Below are 26,266 nucleotides of genomic sequence, written 5' to 3' on the forward strand. Positions count from 1 at the left end.
TAGATGGATAACAACAGAAAAAGAAAGGCTGAGAATAATTTCAGATTATCATATGACCCCTTCGGGAGGACATATAGGCCAGTACAGACTGTACCAGAAAATAAGGGAAAAATACAAATGGAAAAATATGAAAGGTGATATCAAGAAATACGTACGAAATTGTAAGGCATGCATAGTTAATAAGACGATTAGACATACTAAGGAAGACACAGTTGTAACTACAACACCAACAAAACCTTTTAACATAATATCAATCGACACAGTAGGACCACTAACAAAAACTAACAAAAACAACAGGTATGCAATAACCATACAATGTGACTTAACTAAATACATCGTAGTAATACCTATCCATAACAAAGAAGCAAATACTATAGCAAGAGCATTGGTAGAAAACTTTATTCTTACATTTGGAACATTTATCGAATTAAAATCAGATCAAGGACTAGAATATAACAATGAAATATTACACAAAATCTCAGAAATCTTAAAAATCAAACAGACGTTTAGCACAGCTTACCACCCACAGACAATAGGATCATTAGAAAGAAATCATAGATGTCTAAACGAATACCTAAGAAGTTATACAAACGAACATCATGATGACTGGGACGATTGGACAAAATTTTACGAATTTGTTTACAATACAACAGAACACTCAGACACAAACTACACACCATACGAACTAGTATTTGGAAGAAAGGCGAATTTACCACAAGATATATTCAAAACAAAAATAGAACCAGTTTATAATATTGACCAATATTATTTCGAAATGAAATATAAACTCCAAAAATCAAACGAAATTGCCAGAGAAAATTTGATAAAAGCAAAAATTATTGCTGTCTTTTAATTTTTTAACCTTAAATAAAGATATAGTACCACTTATTATAAAGATAGGAGATCAGGTATAATTGGAAAATGAAAACAGAAAAAAATTAGATCCAGTCTACATTGGACCTTTCACAGTAGTAAATGACCAAGGGCCTAATTGCGTAATACAAAACAATACAACAAAGAAAACCTCTACAGTACACAAAAACAGACTAATTAAGTACACAGGAGAATAACTTCAATCATTGTAATTCATTACGTTATTCTATTAAAGGGGGGAGGTGTAGCATATCTGCTATACAGAACATATTGTAATACACACTATCAGCCATAGACACATAGTAACACACTTTGGAAAGCCAAATCACACCATTGCAACACATCCATTATAAAACACTCAGCAAATCAGATCATACCATACACACCCGGAAGAGCTCAAGCCACACCGTTCATATAAAAACAATTGTGACACACTTAACAGAACCAACCGAAACGTACAACATAAGCAGGAACAGTTTATGCATTATAACCCAAAGCAGGAACATTTTATGCATTATAACCCAAAGCAGGAACAGTATAAGCATTAAACCCAAAACAGGAACTTAGTGACAAGAACCATCATTCTTGTCAACAAAAGACAAACGTAACTAGCTTAGTGAAAACAATAACTTTCCAACATACAACCCGGAACTAAATGTGAGAAACCCTTAACTTCTTTTGAGTATAAATAAAACCAACTCCGATCATGGCAGGTCAGATTCGTTCGGACTGTCAGGATAGGACTATGCCCATCCTACATCTATCGAGTTCTCATTTAAAGAGTTTAGATATGTCCCCCTGCCCAAGGTAAGGCCTCTAAACTCCAACGTTTCCAGTAAGGGAAACCTCCTAAAGGTTTCTATGATCGCCTGGACGATCAAGTGTCGAACGTCCGCTTCGAAACAGTATCCACCTCAGTTCTACTTAATTCGGCAAACGATGACGAAAGCCACCCTGACCAACGCGAGTTCAAAGTTACTACATAGCAACCGTCCCAAAATCGAATATACCGTGACTATCCCAAAACATACCACATGGCAACCGTAACAGTCATCAAACACATTGTGTCCACATTGTGTTCAGACTGCAAGGGCGATCATTGGCTAATAGATTGTTCCATATTTTGCGAACGAGATATTGGTGCAAAATGGACGATCGTTAGAAAGGCAGGTATTTGCCACGGTTGTTTAAAGTACACAAATCACCAAATAAGAGATTGTCGACTATGGAAGGGTTGCGGGGTGAATGGTTGCAACCAAAGACACCACTCAATTATGCATGACACGAGGAGAGAGGTACAACACGTTCCCGAACAAGGTGTTCATCACCACGGAGCAGCACCAAAAAAGTGTATCTATTACCAGATAGTACCAGTAACGTTGCGAAACGGCTCGACAAAAATCAAGACATACGCGTTTCTCGATGCCGGATCATCAGTGACACTATTAGAAGAAAGTATGGCGAAACGGATGAAACTCGAAGGTGTGCGAGATCCACTCACTATGAAATGGACAGGGGACATTGAGAGCTGTGAGAGTTTCAGTAGAAGAGTAAAACTCAGAATACAAGGAAGCTCGGAACAGGAATACTCGATGGAAGACGTGCGTACCGTCAAGCGTTTAAACCTCCCCGTGCAATCACTAGACGCAACGAGGCTAACAAAGGAATATAGTCACCTCCTAGATGCTCCGATCGAAAGCTATAGCTACGCTCGTCCAATGATTTTAATTGGGTTGAACAATAGCCATCTGATACTACCGACTGCCTGGAAGGCGGGACTACCGAACGAACCAGTCGCGATCAAGACGAAGCTTGGATGGGTCGTGTTCGGAAAAGAAGGAGTAGAAGCTTCAAACCATCCGGAACGATTGATGATTTTGAAGGAAGAAGATTGTATGGACGAGATGTTGCAAAAATACTTCTCGACTGAAGATTTCGGAGTAAAAACTACGGTGAAGCTCGTTAGCAGTGAGGAAGAGGAGAGAGCGGACCGTATAATAAGAGACACAATGGTGTTTAAGGATGGCAGATATGAAATCGGTCTCTTGTGGAGGTTGAATGAAGTCAACTTTCCTGACAGTTTTTCGAATGCGATGGGTAGACTTAAGAGTCTAGAGCGACAATTGGACAAACAACCTGCCCTTAAGGAATGGGCCTTACAAACGTTCAAAGACTACGAGAAAAAAGGTTACATTCGGAAGCTTACGCCGTCAGAATTGTTGAAGATTGATTCAAAGATTTACTATCTCCCGCACTTCATCGTCAGCAACAAAAACAAGCCGAATTCGAAGCCACGATTGGTGTTTGACGCCGCCGCTAAGATTGAAGGAGTATCGCTAAACTCTCAGCTTCTAGCAGGTCCGGATGCAACGACGTCGCTATTCGGTATACTCGTGAGATTCAGAGAAGGAAAGATTGCTGTAGCAGGTGACATAAAAGAAATGTTTCACCAGGTTATGGTGAGACAGGACGATCAGCAATCGCAAAGGATACTATGGCGTGGGTGTGATGAGCGGAAGGCGCCTGATGTATACGTCATGCAGGTTATGACATTCGGTGCTACATGTTCACCCTCATGTGCACAAGCAGTCAAAAATGAGAACGCTCTTCGATTGAAGGATTATTACCCACGGGCATACAACGCGATCGTAAAACAACATTACGTCGACGATTATATCGACAGTTTTGCGACAGAAAGCGAAGCAATACAAACCAGTCAACAAGTAGTTGCGGTTCATGATCGAGCTGGGTTCCATATCCGCAATTTTATTAGCAATTCGCGTCAGCTACTTCAGGGATTACCAGAAGAAAGAAGGCAAACAAAGAGTACAGAACTTTTCTTTGAAGAGAAGAGTGGCTCATATGAAAAGGTGCTAGGAATTTTTTGGAAAACCCCTAGCGATACGCTAGGCTATAAGATAAAGTTTTCGAACCTGCGCACCGATATATTGGAATCCAACCGAAGTCCAACAAAAAGGGAAGTTCTCAGCTTTGTTATGAGCATTTATGACCCTCTGGGGCTAATAAGTCATATTGCTATTCATGGCAGAATCCTACTTAGGTCAATCCACCTGGCAGTAAACGGCTGGGATGAAGAGATACCAGACGATCTAAAGGAAGACTGGGGCAAGTGGATAAAACTAATCGAGAAAGCAAATCAGCTAGAGGTGCCACGATGCATCAGGCCGGCAGGTGCAATCTTCAGTGAACTACACACGTTCGTAGATGCATCTACCGAGGCATTTGCTGCCTGCGTATATATGAGAAGCTTCGATGGAACAAACACCGTCACCCATTTACTAGCAGGAAAGGCTCGGGTGGCGCCCATTAAGCAATTGTCGATTCCACGCCTGGAATTGCAAGCGGCAGTTTTGGGGGCACGGTTGGCCAACACGGTTAAGCAAGAGCTAAGGGTGGAGGTAACAAGAATGTATTACTGGAGCGATTCGCAGACGACGCTTGCGTGGATTAAAAATAGGAGGCGACGATACCATCCGTTTGTCACCCATCGAGTTAGTGAAATTCTCGAAACGACGGCCATGAATCAGTGGCGCTGGGTACCAACTAGAGAAAATCCAGCAGACGCAGCGACGAAGCTTACAAACAACCAAGAAATGTGGTTGTCAGGACCGGCATTCTTGACAAAAGGTGAGGATGAATGGCCTATGAGCAGGGCTGAATTGGCCACGGAAGAAGAAGTGGTTAACTGCCATTCGGAAAATGCTGACCCTTTAAACATAGAACGTTACTCCGAATGGAAAAAGCTAGTTCGTCACGGTCTAATGTTACGAAAATTTTCGCAGTACGTTGCAGACAGAAAGAAATTCACAAAAGTTATTCGAATGAGTGACGTAGAAGCAGTTGAAGGGTACCTCTACAAAAAGGCGCAGCGAGAAGCATTTCCAGAGGAAATAAAATGCTTAGAGAAGGGAGAAATGGTGGGCAAGACGAGTTCACTGCGAACGCTGACGCCATTTTTAGACAAAGTTGGAATAATGCGCAGCAATAGCCGACTCTGCAATGCGGAGTGTATTCCATCGACTGCAAGATTGCCTATTATCTTGCCACAAAAGCACCGTTTGACGAAACTCATCGTGCGCGATCGCCACGAAAGGTGTATGCATCAAGCAGACAATGTGGTAATAGCAGAACTAAGGCAAGAGTTTTGGATTATCAACATAAGGGCGGCGCTTAATAACGTCAAGCAGTGCTGCCAATGGTGCATATTACACTCCTGTAAGCCGGTGGCACCCATGATGGCACCAGTACCAGACTGCCGAGTTAAACCGTACACCCCGCCATTTACTCACTGCGGAGTCGATTATTTCGGACCGTTCGAAGTAGCAGTTCGCCGATCAACTGAGAAACGGTGGGGAGTGATTTTCGTGTGTATGTCCACACGTGCCATACATTTGGAGGTAGCACCGAAACTCGACACAGACAGCTTTCTCATGTGCCTTAAAAATTTCCAACACAGAAGAGGGAAGGTTAGTCACATGTATAGTGACAATGGCACTAACTTCGTTGGTGCGGAGAAGGAACTTCGCAACCTAGCGAAGGAAATCAACGATAGAATGGGAAGAGAAGCAGCCAGTGAGTTCCAGATAGAATGGCACTTTAATCCTCCATCGGCACCACACTTCGGCGGACTATGGGAAAGGCAAATTCAGACCATCAAAAAAGGTCTGAGGCAGATGATGGAAGACTGGAAGCTGCGCAAACCGTCGCCAGAAAGATTGACCGCTACGCTGCTGCAAATTGAGTTTATATTAAACTCAAGACCCTTGACTCATATACCAGTGGATAACAAAGAGGAGGAAGTACTAACACCCTTTCACTTCCTTTTAGGGCGAAGCGGTAGCGCTATACCGCCGTGGACGCTCTCAACCTCCAGCATCGACCACAAGCAGTTCAAACTAGTCCAGCATAACGCGAAGCTATTCTGGGACAAGTGGAAGGGGGAGTATCTGCCTACGCTCCTAAAAAGGGATAAGTGGACCAATAAGGTGGTGCCAGTGAATGAAGGTGATGTCGTTGTACTGACTGATGACAACGCTCCTCCAGGATCTTGGATAAAAGGTCGGGTGAATAAGGTGCATCTTGCTAAGGATGGACAGGTCCGATCTGTTGAGGTGAATACCTTAAAGGGAATTTTAACTAGACCAGTGGTTAAAATAGCAGTGGTAGACGTGAAGGATAAGGAGCACTTGCTCATTACAAACCCAGCCAAAAGGAAGATTAGTATGGCACAATACCTTATCACGAAACGAAACAAAATGGAGGATACAACAAATCAGCAGTAAGGATGACGATTCAAGGTGGTAATCCAAGCGATTGGATTACGAGGGGAAGGATGTCGCTCACGCGACGTGAGTACCAGTGAGCGTATGCGTAGGCGGTGAGCGTATGCGTAGGCGCCTACGGTGAGCGTAGGCGGAGCTTAGTAGTACCACTACTACTAAGCCGACAAAACTGTTTCCTTGCGGAACACATGCATCAGAGCTGCGCGGCAACAAGCGCAAGTTGGCAAACTTGCGCACAGGAACCCTGGTTCGATTCCGCGTAGCGATTACTATTTTCTTCTTACGTTCCAGAACAGGATTACACTAAAATACGGAAAAAACGTTTTACTAAATATAATTATATTTTCGCGGAAAATGCTCTAGGCAATCGCTAGAGCAGCATGTTGCTTGTAAACGACTCCAGTGGAAGAAAAATAAAATAAGTAGTAGCAAAAGGAGAAATTTTGTGCAAGAGACTATTACTTCCGATTATTCCGAAAGTATTTAGATCCGTTCCACACAAGCCCTGTACTCCCTTCGAGACCCTACCCAAGGCAATCTTGACTGGACACTACTTGGCGAGAAGGCGTGGTCACCATCCTCTCCTTTACTACCCGGGCTCGTTCCCTCGTGTCAACTGACCAAGGTGTTCGACATTGGCAGGATTCCCCTTCCGTCCGCATAGGCCCCCGCAAGCTTGGGGCAACTAGCTGGAAGGCAGCCGTGAGGCGCGAATCTCTGTCGGTGAAGACGCTGCGGGAGGGAGGCACTTGGTGCAAGACCGTGGTCGGCGGGTCCGCTTCGTCCATCCGCTTCGACAGCACGGGAAGGCAGCGGGCATATATTTGCCGCACGGAAGCCGACGGCATCGCCAGGACCAGTCTCCTTCGCGGCTGGTCGGTGCACGACGGAGGCCGGGCGACAGGAGGTGTGCCATTTTTTTGCCATAGTCGTTGTAGAGTTTCGTTGCCCACCCGCATTTAACACCAGTAGTGGATGCTCAAAAGCTCAAACCTGTCCGGTCTCGTGCTGCTTATCGCCGACGTTAGCGCTTATCGTATGGCGCGCTCTCTAGTGACTGTCGCTGTGTCGCCGTGGCTTGAGGCAAACTTAGCCCGCGCACATGCACACATACACACATATTCACTTTCTTGCATTATGTATGAATCTTTTTTTTTTACTTCTACTATTGCCCTGCATATGTGTGCCTGTTTGTGCGCGTGTGTGGTTGATGATGCTTCCAACCATCGCCACAACACCATCAGTGCGGACACGTATTTCGCGCGCTTGTATCGCGCAACGGGCGGACGCAAAAGTGCAGCGCCATCGCGTTATGAAACGTGCGTTTGTCACCAGCAAAAAATGTCACCCCGGGGCTCGCGTCGACGAGTGACTTTGCGAATGCAGCCCAAAATGACAGCACGCTGGGCAGAGAGACAGAGGGGGGGGGGGGGAATTCCACTGATGTGGAAGCGTTAGATTATTTCTTCAACTCTTTTTCTTTTCTCTTTCATACCGTTTATTGCACGCGTGAGTAGCGACTGGCGAGCGCAAAGACAGTGGCTTTATGTGTCAGAAATGTTGGGGCCACAGTCCTGCTTCATACCACGCGTTCGCCAGATTAATAAATGATGGAGTACTGTCAGCGGGCGGGATCAAATATGATTTTTAAAAAGTGTGCTTATTTTCTTAAGCGCCTTTTTTCACTGGATTAGTTCGCTGGTTGGTCGTCTTCGAGATGGAGTTTCTAGAAGGATATCTGTATGAGATCCGCCGGTTTTTGTTGGCCTTTTAGCACTACGTTCGAATTCGTACGAGGTTCTGTGAAAAAATCATTTTGATGTGCTGTAACAAAAATAAAGAAAACAAGAAAGCCAAATGCCAAAACACTATAAATACTCAGCCAAAGTACATTTGAATAAGTGGTAGCGTATCGCCCAGCTGTAAATGAGCTGTATGCGCTACTGGGTTTTTAAACACATTAAATGTACAACTGCTCCCCTTCCGTTACGCTGTTTTTATTTGCCCTGTTAATAGGGGTCCCCCAATAGACGAAATGCGATTTATGTATTTATCTCAGCTCTCGAGCGCATGCTGTTCGGTGGTCACGGGCTACAACCTCAAACGAACCTACCAAACCTACATCCCCGAACCACACCACCAGCTAATGAACCGCAAATACTTTTCCCACCAGTTCCCGTCGAACCACGCCAACGCCCCTAATACCATGTGTCGATGACGGTGTCACAAAAGGTTGCTCGGCGCAAAGAGGATGCGGTTAAAAGTTAGCAATCGCTCCACCATCTCCTCCCTGCACGACTCCATTAGTCCGTGCTCGGTGTAATTGAGTCAATGGTTTTGCTGTCCCAAAGTGAACCGAAACCTCCCAAATACGAAGGTGATAACGTATTGCCACAACACCACCGCCAGCACGTAAATTGGCAGGTTTCAGTTAGGTGCTGACCACGCTGTTTGCATACAATCTAAAACCACTCGCACCGAACTTAGCTTACCCTTCCATGCGGGCTCGCTCTTTGCAGAGTGAAATGAACTGCAAACGCAGTTGCAGAGCTAACCATCCATTACATGGTCTCACACTAACCTACCCTATTTGCACCGATTGCCGACAGTGTGTCGGTCTCTCCCTGGTGGCCGTAAAAGCCCGATAGAAACACTACTACTAATGGTGCGCACTGTCACACACACACATACACTCCCAAAACCATGACCGGGTATCATTTGGGCGGGGAAATATTTGGCCACGCGAACTACACACTCACATCACACCACCCGTTTCCCCTTCCTCCAGTTCAGAGTTCCACTGGTTGGTTTGGAAAATTGGTGAGTCGTTCGAGAGCCATTAAACGCTAGTTTTGGACGTTCATGGTCGTGTGTACGCGGACGGTCCTGTCCCGCAACACCACCAGATGGCACTAATGGGCACTTGAGTGGTGGGGCGAGGGAAGGGGTAGAACGTTCGGCAAAACAAAAAAAATAAATAAAACCAAAACTCCCGGCGGCTAAAGGGAGACGGTATGGGGCGGTAGTCGCCCTCGTTCGTTCGTTCACCCGTTCGGTCCCGGGGCAAGTTGGCACTACTCGTTTATTTATGCTGTACGGACGGCCCGAAATGGACACCATTCATTCGGTGGCAGCGCCATATTAGGACCAACGCCGTTTTGGGCTCATACGCTGTGTTGCGGAATGGAAACAGTTGGCTGGAAGCTGCCCACAGTCACCACCGCCACAGCGGGGGGGAAAGTCGCAAAGTCTCTACGCACCATCACTTGGGAGTGTCGTGCGGTAACGAGATTTCGGATTATTTTTTCAAAACAAAAGACACATGGGGCACACCAACAAAAAGCCCGGCACAAAAAAGCCCGGTCTCACAACAAAGCTGAAAGCAGTGGTGAGGTGTCGTACACCTCTTTCCACTATCTTTCACCGCGCCCATTGTGTTACAGGGTCAATTTACGCATAAATAACGCACCGCTTTCACCTACCCCTCGGAACGAACTCCCCAGCAAATGGCTCACCCAGAACCAAAGGAAAGAACCATTTCCTTCCGATCGTACTACCCCGCTCAATGATTTGTGATGCCCAAAGCCCAACGGCAGCGACAAAGCCTGCACCGCCGTGGGTTGGTTTTTGAATACGTTTAAATCAAAGTCAGCGCCACTCCTTCCCATCCGGACGGAACCCAATCCCCCCGAAACCATTGAAGCAAAATTATACAGAGATAGACCGTTTTGGCAGCGGCTGTCCCTTTCCGTTTGGTGCCATCCGGTGCGAACAGCAGGCGATTGAGCTCCCATCTTGGCTCGTCTTTTGGTCGATTAAGCGTGATGGTTACCTTTTTTTGTAGTACAATGCGTGCAAAAGTTTACAAACTCATTTACAAACCGCGGGATGTGACACTTTTGGGGCTTAAATTGGGCCCATGTTGTGCGTGGCGGACCGCACACCGGCACGATCGGGTGTGAATATTTGATGGTACCGAAGATGTTGAGCGGTACCGAAATATGAGTGGAATTGTTCGTACAGGTTCCCTCTGTAACCTTGCTTTACACCGACCGTGTAAATTTTCGATTTTCGATGCCAGAAGGAAGCGCAGTAAGGGGACAGTAATGTCGGGACATAACAATCGATGTTGGAAAGATTAAATTGAAATAAAGGAGAGCAAAATTAACATAAAATACCTTCAGTTTTTCAATAAATAAAAACTCAAACTATATATTGAATGAAGCAAGATGAGAGAAAGGGTTTGGTGAAATGCAATTTCAATAGTGTAAACATTTGAAATTATTTCAAAGGAACTCCAAAATTGTAATTATCTCCTGCTCTCCAAAATTGTAATTAACAGTTCATTGATTTCAATCACAACATTGATTGGATATTGGAAAGCCAGTTGCTCTAGGAAATTACTAAATAAAAAAGCAATAACATATCATAGCAAATGCCTTTACTGACTATTGATTTAGGTATTCCTATCCATCCCAACAGTTTACAGTACGGTTATTAGCATGAGAGTGTGTGTATGTTACCATAAAATCACTAACGCTCAGTTACATCCCCGTTTGCTATTTATTTGTCGTTGACATACAGTTCGAACACGTTTTAGAAAACACAAGCAACACGAGGGTGTGCAGGATGTTGACGCAGGTTTGTCGGAAACAATCATTCACAAATTAATGCACCTGGCCGGCGTGAAACGGGCAAGCTCGAGCACATGTCATCCATCGAAACGGACAAAGTAAAAGATTTTATTTGTTTTCCCATGTGCGCAGATTAAGCGCCAACCCCATTAGGATCTGTGTATGCTTCATTGCACGATGGTGAAGAAAAAAACAAAAACAACAACACAACAACATTTACTTTAATCAAACAGTAGTAAAGCAAACACACAGAGCATGCATGCAGATCGAGCGGACTTGGTTTTGGGGCGGAAATTTGGTGGTGATGGTCAGCTGGTGCGCCACTTACACGGCCACGCTGGGCTTATGGTTGTTCAGGCATGCAGGATTGCCGTACTGCACACCTGGGGGCCGCTTATCTGACCCGGGTAGCGCCGTAGCGCGCGCCTGTTGAATTAGCAATGAGGCAATACGTTCGCCGGCCGGTCGCGCTGTCGTCCGTTTCTGGCCTGCCCCAGGTGATAATCTCATCGCAATCGGGCCGGAACACGAAAAAGTGACATTAAGCTCCTACACACTACACAGACGCGTGTGGAAAAATGTCGATGTTTTTGTGTTTTTTTTTTTCGCCGCTTTAGTTGCGTTGTGTTAACGAAAACAGGAGCGGGAACAGAAACTCTAAATGAATTACCGCTAGAAGTAGGACGATATCCCTGCTTAGCCAGTGTTCCTAGACACTGCTCTAGGCGTGCTTTAATAATGTTGTTTGCGCCTAAATGTTCTTCTTGCCGGAGCGTAAGAGCGAGCGCAATTCGCCGTACCTCGAATTCATCCCGGTGCAAACAAAACTTCACCTGGCATGGTGGCTGGTTAATCTTTGCGAAATTAAACGCAGCGAAAAAGCCATAGGACAAGCACTGCTCCACAAAGAAACAGAGAAAGCGTCTGTTGTTCTGAGAATTCTTTTCAGTGTGGTGTTAAATTACCGTCCGAAGTAACAGGGCGGGATGGATACGCCGTTGAAAGTCGATCCTTCACTCTCATCTTCCTGCTGCTGCCATGTTGAGAGCGAAGTGCCTCATTCAGCCGACCAGCATATCGTGCCCTTGCTTTATCGCCGCCCAGGAACACACACACACACGCGTTTAATCCGCCAAACAAATGGAAACAGAACCCCGAAACACGCCACGGAAGATGGTCCTGAGCCATCGAAATCTGATCTGAATGCCGACAAAGGCGCCCCAAAAACCCAACCCCACCCAGCTTGCTTAGACCATAGCTTGGGTTGGCCTGCAAAGTTTTTCAAGTAGTTTGTTTTGTTTCGTCCGTGGGCGGTAGTGATTGCGCGAACTCCTTGAGCGGATCTTGAACTTTCACCTGCGCTGCGAGGGGGCGATGGTATGCGGTTGTATACCCCCCCCCCTGCCCTTCCAGCCACTCGATCTGAACCGCGCACGCTTAGCAAATATTGGCTCAAAACATGTTTGGCCCCATTCCGAGGGCAAACAAAACACTCGCCAACGTAGACGGCGTTTGGTAGATCATTTTCTCCCCCTTTCCTTTGGACACTCCCGTACATATGTTCCCGTGTTTGTGTGTTACAACCGAACCACGGCACGTCGGAAGGATGTGATGGATGGGTGAGAGGTTTTATGAATAGGGAGGCTTCTTGAGAATGAATTACGAAAAATATGAGCACCCACATATTTCTACCTCTCCTCCCTCTCGCACGCACAAACGGTGAAAAACGGTTGGTTTCATCTTCTACAGTCATTCAATCAACATTCCCCGACACCGGAGTGCCATTGTTTTCGCTCCCAGTGGCCGGTACGGTAAAAGTATTTTCCGTAGAAGTGGCCCGATTGTAACATGACTGTAATCGATCGGAGTTGTTGGCCAAACGGGTGGGCGGCGGCACGCACCCCCTCGTTTGCTAAATGTGCAAAGTGAAGCCACCGCTCAGTGTGTGCGCTTGTTTGGCATATTGTTTTTCCTGGAACATCTCCAAGATGGCAAGCCATATTCGACAATGTTAATCCTGTGTGTGTGTGTGATTTTTTTGCCCCACCTCTGTCTACAACAACTCGGCTGAACTTGATTTGTAGTACATTTTTCTGCAATCAAAACATTCCATTTTGCTGGAATGCTACACTCGCGGCATTTCAATTCATCCTGCCAGCTTCGCCTTGCTAAACGTTAAATCTATGCAAATTCAATTTACAACAGAGATGCAGAGCCAGCCGCTCGAGAAAACGGCAACAATGTGTGCGAGAGCGCGGTCTCGATCGGAATCATCCTACCACCCCACCCCCCCCCTCCCCACGGTTGTGGCTTGCCGAGGCTCTTTTCATCAGCGTGACACACACACACATGATATCCAGAACCCGCAAGGCTTATCAACTCTGCGCCGGCAAAACGCTGCCTGACAATCTGACAAAATTCGAGCAATTCCACGCTTCGTTAGACCTGTTTGGGCGTCAGCTCAAAAAACCTTCCACCGGGAAAGTAACGCACAATGAGCACGGACAGGGCGGGCATGTTGGTAAGCGGTGGTACACGGATAAGGGGATAGAGAAGATGGGGGAATGAAAATTCCACTCATCTAGCCATTCATCCGCCCGGCACATCTAGCTGAGAAAATAAGAGATAATTTCTTTCGGTGTTTCTTTTACCGAAACGAGCCATTCCTGGACGTGTGCGTGTACTTTCAGCAAACTGTGTGTATGTGTGTGTGTAAAAATGTGTTTTCCACAAGGCCTGAGCCTGATTTTTCATCCCATTGCTGTGGGAATAGCTTGGGCTCGGTGCTTTTTTACCAGCAATCGCTTGCTTTACGCATTTGGTAACGGCCCGAGCCCCCGGAGGGGTGGCCAGTTACGAGAGGAGAGGATTATAAATAAATGCTACAAGACATCTGCCACTGTGACGTGTCAGTTAAATACACTCCGATAAGCCCAACAGCACACATGCATACAAAACCGAAGCGCACACAAGGCAAACAGCCCCCATCGTCGTTGCATCGGAGCTTATCTGTTACCCCGGCATAGTTGGTGGCTTTTCAGCTGTCGCTTTGGCTTTACAATCAAGCCTCGTCAAGCCCGGTCGCTGAAGTTCGTGTTGGCAGGAGTCGCTCGTACCGGGAAAATGCATCGTGTCCTGCCCAGATACTTCACCGATACCACTACACAACAGAGCGTCATGTTGAGGAAGAACTGGTACAGAAACTCATTACTCATTGCCAACTAATGGAACCTGTGTGTGTGTGTGCGTGAAAAGGAGAGCGAAAGAGTAGGAAAATGAGCAAGTGAAAAACCAGTGCAGTAGTCGAGTGCAGCTAATCATCCGATGATAAATGTGATAAGCTGGCGGGATACCACAGCATAGTTTGATGTGTTTGGGCCATTCCAACGAGAAGTAGACAGGCAGAGACAGGAAGCAGCGCCTGTATCTTTGCATCTTTCCGGAGTGACTGTCTTTTTAATACCTCTTCACCTGGCTGTGGTGAGGCAGCGGCAAAGGGGAACGGATGCCCACCACATTCTTTCGCGTGAAACCGTTTACCAGTTCCCGAAAGCGTTTCTGGTCGTGACGTTAGTTTGCGTTTGATCTTACACGAACGATGGCTTTGAAATGGCTTCATTTGCATTAATTATACCGTTCAGCAGCGCAGATTGTGGTACGAGCTTCCACCAACAGCTTTGCCGGTTTCTTCGCAACAAGCAATCAATCAATGCGTATTCTTAAGGGCGATACCGTCGAGTGATTCGATAGAGAAAATCTACCTCTACTGGCAGTTGGTTGGCAACCAGTCCCGCCATTGACCTGTAATGAACTTCGGTAAAAGCAGATACGTCTTAATCCCAATAGAGAATGAGTGAGTGGGGGGATTGCGGGAGAGGATGAGCACACGCTAGCTTTCTCACATGGAACGCCAATAATCAGTGCACGCGCACATGTTGGGATTTGTTGGCAACCGAGTGATAATAACGCTCGACAGAGGCTGAGTCCGTGAACCGTGAGTGGTTTCGCTCGCTGAAAACAATATGACATTATTTCGGAATGTGCGTTATACATCCTTCAAGAGCGATTCTGTGCATGTGGGAGTATGTGTGTCGATGAAAGAGGGAAAGTGAAGAAAAGTCAATCAATCATGTGGTGCGCTGGAGCTAAAGATAGTTAGCAGCTCGAGGAAAGGATGAATCACCATGATAATCAATCACTTTCGATGAGGCGATGCTACCTTTCGTAGAGCGAATGCTTCGCAGATGGTTTAGTGTCGAGCACGTTCGCATAAGGGAGCTAAATATGGCATGTGCGTATTATGAAGTTATGCATTAAATATTTAAGCGACCGAGCGCGTTTGCGTTTGTTGTGATGTTTAATGAGGAATCAATAAACATATTTCGTCACACACATACGGTTTGATTGCAACTGCACGCCTTACCAAAAGTATAACCAAAGTGTTCGATTAAGTAAACTCTTTTGCCTTCCGTATGAAAGACCAGGCGCCTCCATTTGAATTATTTATTCTTTTCATTTAATAAATTAAAAAAAATACAATAAAGAAAACGGCCAACGTAACGAATGATGCTATTTATAGTAGTGTAGAGTCAGAATATCTCTCCATACGTTACGTCATATCTGTTAGGTAGATGATATATTACAAACGACCAGGCGTCTCCATTTGCAATCTTTCTAAAGATATTTGAAACTTTGAAAGGTCTCGTAACATCAGTCTCCATGGTAACCGTTACACAAACAGTTTCTGTCAACCTTTTCTCTTTCTTTCAGTTACAATTCAACAATTCACTTGTACCTTAATTGTCCTATTAAATTGCAGCGACAACAGATCAATCACCCTTCAATCACACACCGGTACGTCAAATCCGTTGATTTTGCGAACCAGTTGGATAACGGTTTGACAAAGAAAAAAAAAGTATCCACCCTCACCAGACAATGATTTGTTTGCCTTTGCTGGCAGTTTTCGTCCCCCCGGGCCAGCACGACCTATCGTTACGAGCCGCGCGGTGCGTGCGCGGGAGGAACAAGAGAAATTGAACCATAAACCGAGAGCCGTAAAATATCGCAGGCCACACCACAAAAAGGGGTGATCATTTCACATCAACCAAACAGGGAAGCCAACGCCTAGTGAACGACGCAGAGCTGCTGCTCAACAGATGATTTCTGTTGACGATCTGCCTACCCGGCGAGACGAGTACACACCAGTGACGAATCGCTTCGGGGTGGAGCTTTTATTTCTGAAATTGAACAAACATGAGCAGCGGTAGACCAACATCGCTCAGAATTGATTGAACCGAAGGGCGTTAGGGCACAAACGGAAGGCACTAAAGGGACACAGCAAAATTGTTCCTTTTTTTCGATTGTGCAAAGAAAAATGCGATGGGAAATAGGTTCGGTGATAAATGTTTTATTTATTTTTCTTGTTGATTTGCGCCGAACAATGGTGAGACTGATAAAAACCTTTCACCAAAACACTGGCAAACTACCTGGTCCCTTCAAGGTGGTACAAAAAGCACCAGCATGTTATGTAGGCTTTAAACAGCTTCACATTTCCGCATTGCTCATACGACCAGCAATCTGTCCAGAATGGAAAATGTTTCCGTTCAAGGTCGCATTCCAAGAAAAGAATGTTTCAAAAAAGGCAAAAAGGTCGGAATAGCATTCTTATTTACATGTTTGGCTCTACCTCGCGATATGTATTTGCGTTTATGTGCCCAAGGAAAAGGCAGCTGCAGAGGGGAGAATGCGACAGACGAATGGTTTTTGTTTTGTTGCCTTCGACATCCTTGACGAAGGTGCCTCTTAGCATAAACATCCATCAAAAGGACATACGATGCATCCCGTCAAAGGCAGCATATCTTTTGGCACGTGTTTGACTTTGGCCTGCTCTCCTGCTCTGGAGTGATATTCTGTTGCCAGCTGTTGACTTAAGGAAATAAGGGAAGCAGAAGGGAAGGTTCGAAGTGAAGCAGGCTCCTAGGTACTATATAACGGCTGTCAGGATTCATGAAAAAAAAAACATTAAAAATAAGTTGGCTTCATCGTTTGTTGGTTTGCAGGAAGGGAGTCAACCATCTTTCTATATGTAACAATTTATATAACTAATATGAATTTAGCTATTATTGACATTGGTAAGCCAGATAGATTTCGCAAATCCACATTCATGAAATTCAATAAAACCGACAACACTTAGTACCGTTCATCCGGCCTGTCCTTAACCCTCCATTTATTCAAATCAACAACCAACCTCTAACTGACAAAAAAAACTCATAACGATTATACCAGCCGCAGGATGCCCTGAAGGTCGTATGTCGCTTGGGCACAAACTTAACCAAACAGTCGCACTCACCGAGACACCTCCAGACGAACCCCACGAACAAGGCAGCTCTTTGATATTGTGAAGAGATTTATGTTAATTCTGGCTGTTGCTTGCTATCGTTGCTTACTCTTTGCTACAATTGGGAGTAAACCTTCTGCCGGCAGAATGTATTAATATCTGTCTAGAAAGTGCTGAAGCTGAGTCCCCCCCTCCTTTTCTCATTTTAATTCAATATTTCTACCCAAAAATGAGAAAAAAAGAACAAAAAAACAAAAAAAAAGAACAAAGGCAAAAAATGAACACCTTTTCCACGTTCTTACAGCGTTACAGGGTAAAGAATGCAAACATCCATTGCAGCGATTTGTGGTTGTCGAGATCAGAGAATTCATCTACAAACACCGAAACGGCTTACGACTTACCCCGAATACGAGCAGACGCAGGCCGAAGTGACTGATTGACGGGTGCGTATCCATCTGCCGGAAGCTGCTGTCACAGGCACCGGGGGCGATGACGTGCACGGAGGCAATATTAAAGCTTCAAGCAAGCGCTTTCAATGCAATTTTTTATACCGTTTGGGCAACTGCGGGGTAGAGAGCGCGGTCGTGCACACACATTACTCGAGTGTCAAGGATGGCGCAGCACACTCATTTACATCCGCCCCGTGGTGCGAGTAGCGCCATGATTTACGATCTGTTTCTTGCACGATGAACCGATAGCAGCAGGCAACGTGCGTTGCGGGCACGTTGTGCTGTGAATGAAATGGAAAAGAAAACGTAATTCAAACATCGCATTATTTCCTAGCTGCTTGCAAAGAAAAAGTACCAATAATACAGCACAAACACACAACATTTGCATTCAAAATCATCAACATCGTCCCGATCGTACTAGCAGGAAAGCTCAACACACCGTATGAAATGGGGCTTCGTTAGCCTAATCATACTCTCACCCTTTCCAGCGACCGTCTCAAGAGTTTCGGAGGGTGTTTTGTGTTTTAAAGCCACCGCCTTTTACCACTCTTACTTCACCAGTAACTAGCGCTCCGAGATTCAGTAAATCACACCAAGCATTATGCTGGTGTAGTCTATTTAAGTTTGATGGATCGCCTCCTGCTTTGGTGGTGGATTGTACCACCTTCAACCTCTCCTAACCGGTTGGAAGATCAGTTTCGCTGTACCCGGCGGGTCCCATCCGGCCAGCAATTGTAGCATTAACATGCGGACGGTATCGTTGTGCATACCTTTTTACCACCCGGTGACGTTCAAACCCCTTACCTTTCCGTCCGTCGCCAGCCTGGTCCACGCTGGAAAAGGTGGCCCAGTGCACGCTGGCACTGGCGGCGTGTAGGTCATAAATAGTTTCACTTTATTACAGCCACGGGACTGTACAGTGAACATGTCTCTCCCTGTGTATGTGGGTAATGTGGTGCTTCCATTCCGTGCGAGTGCTTGTGCCAGGGCCTTGCAGCACGTTTCGTCTTCGGTGCCCTCCGGAAGCTTTGTGGATTTGAGTTTGTGTGTATGTGTGTGTATGTATGTGTGGGTAGCGGAATTCTCGAAACACTTGCCGTAATGCATGAAGAAATACATCTTCGAGCTAGAAGGACATTATGGATGCTTCTCCTATTACCTATTCCATTATTGTGGGCATGCATGTGTGTGTGTAGATGTGTTTGCGCACGTTGTATAGGTGACATTATGCACGCGGGCAAACGATCCAGTGAACAATATGTGCTCACATACACACGTCCCTCCTGGTTCACACACGGCATACCGGCCGGTCCAATGCTGACATCCTTATTTATAGTTTGTCGAAGCCTTTTATTACTGCCATTCAATAGTCAGGCTCGTGCCACCGGGGGATGGGAGGAGATGTGGCGAGCTGTAGTAACTGAACCCGAATAAAAATCCTCCCACACTCATCTAATGTGCCGTTTAATGGATTTTCCCCTCTTTCGCTGTTCCCTTTACCCTCTAGATCACCCTCTACACGTTATTTCCTCGTTTCACAAACGAACAGCCCCCCAGACTACCTTTTGTCCAGCAATATCCCGGTTCTTCAGTTTTGTTCTTTCCTGTTGACTGCACACTTAACGATTCGGTATTTTTACAGCGATGATCTTTAGAGAGAGAAAAACCCCCATACAGACAAAGAACGGACGCAAAACATTCCCGAAATCGGGATGAACCAAAACACAACACACCACCGGGGCACGTCAATTGACAATTGCTTCTCATCAACCATTTCCATAGCTTGCTACGATTTTACGACCATGCACAGCAGTAGTAGCAGTAGCGGCACAAACCACATCGCAGTAGAGCCGCACACTACAATGCTGCAACGAGTAATCTCTTACTCTTTCTCTATCTCTCTCTTTTTCTCTTTCTCTCTCTCATACACAAGCTCCCTGTTTCAGTTAGATCAAATTCTGGAGGATTTTGGCAAAGCGAATCAAGTGCATGAATGTTTCATGAAATAATCTTTTTTTTTTTTCACCGAACCACACACGGGCAACTCTCCCCAGCTGGGGAATTGCATGAAGTAGATTGATTTCGAAAGCAGCCTAGCTCTCCCGTTTTGTTCATCTTTTGCTTTTTTTGTGTACAGAGGGAGTTCCACTTGGCTATGCAAACGTCCCGCACATCACTCGGGTGGGTGGGACTTGGGGAATACGGGCGCAGCTTTTCGGTGGGTCCGTTTGAGTGCCGATCGTATAAACGAAAGCATCCGCATCATGCAAAAGGATGCGAGCAGGTTGAACCACGCAGTGATAAAACACCCAGCGCTGGCAGCACTAGCAGCACAGGCGGCGCATTGCATATTTATGGTAAGGGCGTGCGCCTGGCGCTAGCTTATTGGAAATGATTTGAGATAGTGAGCTCAAGATTTATCCCGGCCCGCACAACAAAGCAGCAGCACGCCGCCCGCTGCACAACACGGTTCAAGTCCGCCAACCCCCCTTTTTTACCTAATGCATGTACATGTTTTATGAGTAACGCTTAGAACTGTTTTTCGTTCCACTCTTCTTTACTGATGGTACAATGTAGGGCTGGGTGGAGTGGTCTGATCAAAATGGGTTGAAAGGTAGTTGGGGAGGATTTTGATTTTTTAAAATTTCCATAAATATTTCATTTTCAGTTAGTAGATCATTCTACAGCATATACAAGCAGGCAGTACCGTTCCTGCACGACAAATTTCACAACGACAATATCGAAACGGCCAAAACAAAGCGAGGGTAAAGATTTATGACCGCCATAGGCAAAAGTTGAAAGTCTTGCGCCAAACCCACCCAACAACCGAAGCGTTTCAAAATGGGCCGCTTAGCATTAATACCACAATCATCAGCACCACACCGGTGTGGAAATAGACCCGTGAGGGAGCAAAAGCCTCGCCAGGCGACGAACCCCCTTTTCACACTGCGCTCCAGGCACATCCCACCAGGCGTCAGGCACGGATCACTCGCGCCCACGCACAAAACAACAGAGCCTATGACATGGAATCCGTGTATTGTCACCCCTTGGGAAGAGGAAAGCTCGAGCTCAGAGAAAGCGAAGGCATCCAACCGGGTCGGTCGGTCTGGTAAGCAGATTAAGATATGTGCAGCGAACACCAGTGACGACGACGACGTCGGCGGCGTGTTGTTGGCATTCCCGGAAATGGCTTTCAAAAAGACTCCGGCATGCAAAGCAAAAGGGGAAAGTAAATGAGGAAAAGTGATGGAAACAGAAACGCCACGGCCATAAAAGCGAACCTCATTTCTGATGCAATCGCATGTAATCCGGACCGGGAGCTCCATCTTTATGACTTCTTCCGCTTGCTAATGACAAATTGTCACCAGCGGTGGGACACTTCTCGCTCATCGTCGTTGGTGCACACATGAAGTGGGGGGAGGGGGGGGGTGTGAAAAACTCCCACGGATCAAACGCAGCCGAGCGCATTCATACAGGCTTAGTGTGAGTGTGTGAGCTGTACTATGTTTTCGCATGCCCATGTTAGCTGTTCAAGGGTTCTGTGTATTGCAAATATTCACGAACAAAAGGTGATGTTGCGTTGTGATGGAATAATAACAAAATACGCGCAACTTTATTTAGTATTTGTGCGCTGTTTTACATGCGCATTTCGGGGAAACATTGGAACAGGGAAGCAGCAGTTTATTACTCGCGCTTGCAATATTTTCATTCCAGTTCGTCTTTCACTAGCCGTTACATAGAACTGTGTACAATTATTAATGCGTTTTTCATAGCGTCGATCAATGTTGCCCCATGTTTCACTACTCTACTCCCCTCCCTCTCCACCTTGCTTAGTTGTAACAATAGCGCATTGTTTTACTTTAATTAACGAGAGCGCGAATTGAACGGAATTGCTGGCCGTGAATGCCAGGCAATACATTAAACCCCTTCGACCCCATCAAAACGTTTAATGCTCAACTCAGCCCTGTAATACGCATAAATGTTATTTAATTAACAGCGAACAGGGTTTCGCGCACAGTAAACGATCGCGGATTGGTTTGTGTGCCTCTCACCGTCCCCGAACTAAAACCCGACCCGATTACCGTGGTGCAGTTTCGCACCAACTTCCCTTGTACATGCAGAGCCAAGCACAATGGGTAACCATTTCGCTGGAATTATCGTACCGTGTATTCAACGTTCAGCAAACTAAGTAAAAATTGCGGAACAGATTCACGGTAACGGAAAACGGCCATTCGCCATACCGTGGCCCACTGCACTACAAAGTTACCAAACCCCGCTCGTTTGTCGGGTTTATCGTGTTCATTTTGTCATTTCATCGGAAAACGAATGGGGAGGTTTCTTGCCCTCCTAGTGCCGTACTTTTTCAAACAGAAATTAAACATCCCTTCCCGGTGAAGTGCACTTTTATCAGAAGTGGAAAATAAATCTCCCATCGCAAGTAGTGCGGCATAGTAAAAGAGGGTACTGCTCCCTCCTCCCTTTCCCACCCCACCCATTTGCTGAGTGGTAGTGGTGCAATTGTGTCATCGCTTTTTTTTCTTCTTCTTCCTCCTCCTGTCCCGGATGGATGGGCGAGAGCCCCCGAAAGCCACTTCGCCAATAAATTCCAACGGAAAGGAAATGGAAAACCTGAATCTGCACCAACCGAGCTGGGATGCAGTTTAATCGAAAAGAGCGAAGAGCGAATGGTGCGAGAGGGGAAATCTGCAGTAGCACTAAGAACAAAAAAAATTGCTGATTTTAAATAAAATAGCACGAAAACACATCTGATACCAGCATTCGCCGAAGTCACAATTGCTACCGGTCAAAAAGTGTGGGCCATGGGAGGCCGATGGGAGGTGTAGAGGAACGGTTGGGAGGCGATGGCAAAGTGAACAGCGTCTCGGTTTGGCCACATGGTTGAGTGGTTTTTATCTGACAGAATGCATTTGCAACAGATTGTCTTTCTGTCTGCGCTGCCAGTTGGAGTGACGGGCGCAGGAGGCTATGATGGTCTGTCAGGAGGCTGTCGGTATCAACATGTCGTGAAGTACACTTTCGGCCACCGCCTACTTGATGGGGCGGGAAAGAGCCTAGCTCTGTCATCGGTGGCCAGGAGCTGTGGGAGATGTTTTGACAAGTGCGTCTGGTTGGGTGACTTTTACATTTAAATCATTGCCAGTTCGCTGGTGCATCCGAGCTTGTTGTCACTTTGCCAGAAACCCCTTTAAAAAAAGGCAGTTATTCGTACACCTTTTTTAAGAATATTTGTACACACGTTTTTTCTTATTGTATTTCATATTCGAAATGTTTTAGCGCTTTTGCTATCCAGTTGCATTCTTTCTCAGCTTGTTAAGCATGGCTCAATTGTTGCCAGGGTTATGCTTCTAAACTAATGAGATGATCCGCCCCACGTGATGGGCTTTGTTCAAGACGATTATTTGTGTTTTTTAACCCTCAACAATCCCTATTTAGCCGCGCCCGGTAAGGGAAACTTTGTTAAACGGTAAAAAGACTTTTCGAGCCGCGTGTTTACTGGTCAACAATACACGCATTTAGTCGTATCTAATCCTTTCGTCCTTTTTTCGATTTATCCTTTGCTTCAGTCAATCGTTAGGAAAACCTCTCGCCCTTTAATGAGGGAAAATCCTCTTCTTTTTTTAATGCAAAAACTTATTATTAGAGCTACCGGTTAGGCGTACTTTTGGGCTCATCTTTTTTCTCTCTCCAAGACTATCCTAAACACACAATAATCACATCGTGCACGAAGAAGAAGAAAGCAGTTGGCAACACACGTTCAGCAGAAGATGCCGTTTCGCAAACCCTCAAGCCAATATCCGATCCAACCGTTCTGTTTGTGTATATGCCGAGATCATCAATCATTCCAGGAATGATAGCATAACAACAGTTTTTTTTCCACGAAAACCCATCCCGGTTTGCAGAATCTACTGTTATGTTCTTCAAACCGAAATGAACCAGCTTCATTGGAGAGCAAACGATCGCGTGTATCAAAACGCGGCTCGCACAACTTTGGCCAAAACGGGAGCAAAGGGTAAAACTTTACCACCACCCCCACAACCAAAGCGCGCCACTTGGCCATTACTATTAGTTTCGACGGCGTGCTAAAACTTGCTCGTCGTGCGCGTGCGAGTTTTGTGCATCTTCCAATAAATCGGGCTTCATTACTAATAATTGTTTCGCGGAACCACCCGACGAGATGTGTTAAATGAGAGAAAGTTTAGGTAGACGAAGGGGAAAAAAAGGTTCGAATTATAAAGTACCGTGCCAGCAATGGTGGCAGAACTTATAACAACATTATCACGAAAATTCCATAACACATTCCCATCAGATAATATTACTAGGCGGGAGCAATACATTTAGAGAAATTCACGTAGCATAGGTAAAAGGAAATTTACATCCAATTCGTGGTATCGTACTTTGAGCAGTGATTTGGTAATGACAATTTACGCATAATTTTATGATTGCCAGATTAGCGGGATTTAAACTGTTATCCCTCAGTTGTGATATCCGTGGAAATGTCTGAAGTGTGATGTTATGTAAATAAAGCATTTATGATACTTGTTCAATCTCATTGTGCGCCATTCTAAGGCATGTAAATTGTTTTTGAGGTATACATATCGTTAAAACACCTGTAAAAGAGCTCAAACTGTACTCAAACAACCATAAACTAAGAGCTCAAACTGGAAAACATTGCGGTACAAATGATAATCTGTACAGCAGGTTTGACAATCTTATCTAGATACCGCTCACTATCGAGATACAGACGGAGAGATACAGCGATAGAAAAATGGCCAATCTGAAGCTATGGGTTTATTAACATAATTGTGAAACCTTCGTGACGTTTGCTTTACCCAATACTTGGGAGGCGGACTAATTACACCAAGCAAGCAATATAGCAAGAAAGCGAGAGAGAGAGAGAGAGAGAATGAATACAATAGAGCAGAAGGCCTTCTCTAATGAGAATCGGAAGCCGACGAGAGGCCACTGCCGACCAACCGTGTAGCTGTCGTGAATGTGCGCTATTAATTATGGGCCGTCCATTTGTTGCTGTCAGACGCTCCGGGCACAAACAGACCCAGCTCGTTCTCGCTCGTTCTGGCCATCGCTACTACCGGTTGTGACACATCGACACGAAATGATGTTCATTTGTCGCGTGTCCATGGGGCCGTGTCGGTGGATGTGTGAAGGAGCGCGTCATCGTCTGCAGCTCTGGCAACTGACGGCTTTCCACACGTTTGGCCAAAAGGATCGTTCGCGTCCCCCTTGCGCACACAGACACCCACACGGTGTGTTAACACACGTGCCCGACGGCGCAAGGCAAAGGTGGCTCGCTTGGCGGACCGAACGGGCAAAATAAACGGGACATTCACGAACAGGGACGACGGAGGGGTCTTGCCCTCAGCTGGTGGGCGGGCGGAGTGGGTTTGTTTGAGTGGGAATGTTTTGTTGCGGTCGCGATGAACAGCTTTTTGTTATAGCAAACTATTAAAAGAGCAAACAAAACCAAATCGTGCGGTGCACATCGGAGTTTGAGCTTTTTCTCTCTTCCTTTCGCTCTGTTTCTCTGTCTCTCTTTCTCGCAGGGAAATTAATCAACCCCACACGCATGAATATTTAACACCGTGCTAATTTATCAACAGCGGACAGCAACAAACACACATTACGGTAGGTTAATATTCAACAGCGATGATAAGAAAACACGCGCCGGAACTACTTTATGAATGCACTTACGGCATGAAAAGCGTGCATAAAAATGCACCAACGCTAAAGAGCATTCAATGCACACGTTGGAGGTTGCATTCATGTTGATGTTTTGTTGTACGATAAATTATAAACACACACACACATACTGTCTCTTTCTCTCGCGCTGTTATTTCATCATTATTACGATGGTTAAACATCACCCGAATGGTGTTTATCCTGTTCATCCATTGCATAAAATCGATTTAAGCACCATTTAACGCTATTAAAGTGCGCACCCGCTGTACCAACAAAAGCTAAAGAGCTGCACATTTCACGCTTATCCTAAGGGCTTATGCTGTTGCTTTCAATCCACTGGTTTGCTTTGGCGCAATTGCTGTTTTGCTTGGCATTCGCCCAGACAGTCGCCCATGGATGTGATGCTCACCTCCCCCCCCCCCCCCTTCGCTCGACTCAAACTACGCGAAAGGAGAGCGGCACCGGAAAAACATTGGCGTCAGGACACTACACTCCAAACAGCTCGCCAGAGGAAGGGCGTGAAATGCGTCCGCAACCGCCGTAGCTTCAATCCTTCCCGGAGCATCTTGGCCGTAATCTTATTATCGCGCTAGTTTGCACACTCGCTAACAACTTCAGCCTGATATCAACTTTAATTAGAGCGTAAGTACGTAATAACTGTCTGCCAGGTAGGACACGCGCATCCGCGCACGTTGGAGATGAAATCTACCCCTACCCCATGCAACTCCAATTGCCAAGCGACAGGGCTGCTGCGGCACCACTGCTGTGACCGCGAATGAGCTTTTGCATACATTAAAATTAATAACATTTGCTTCTCCGCTCTTCGCCAACCGAGCACGTTTGAGCTGGCCTGTGTGTGTGTGAGAGAGAGAGAGATGACACACGGTAAAGGTAACGTGCTCGGGAGTGTCCGAGATGGGCAAACCAAGCATTCACCAGCACCATGAAAGG

The 26,266-nt window shown here is 45.9% G+C and overlaps 1 long non-coding RNA gene across 1 annotated transcript; it reads right to left on the reverse strand.

Annotated features, from left to right (window-relative positions):
- Positions 1 to 7,666: 7,666 nt before the first annotated feature.
- Positions 7,667 to 19,351, reverse strand: LOC121588068. The gene is made up of 3 exons (XR_006004148.1): positions 19,159 to 19,351; positions 17,549 to 17,877; positions 7,667 to 8,000 (listed from the first exon to the last, which is right to left on the reverse strand). It is a non-coding gene; the product is annotated as an uncharacterized LOC121588068 (long non-coding RNA).
- Between the last annotated feature and the right edge of the window lie 6,915 nt (positions 19,352 to 26,266).

The sequence above is a fragment of the Anopheles merus genome, chromosome 2R, assembly GCF_017562075.2.
Source record: "Anopheles merus strain MAF chromosome 2R, AmerM5.1, whole genome shotgun sequence".
Lineage (NCBI taxonomy): Eukaryota > Metazoa > Arthropoda > Insecta > Diptera > Culicidae > Anopheles > Anopheles merus.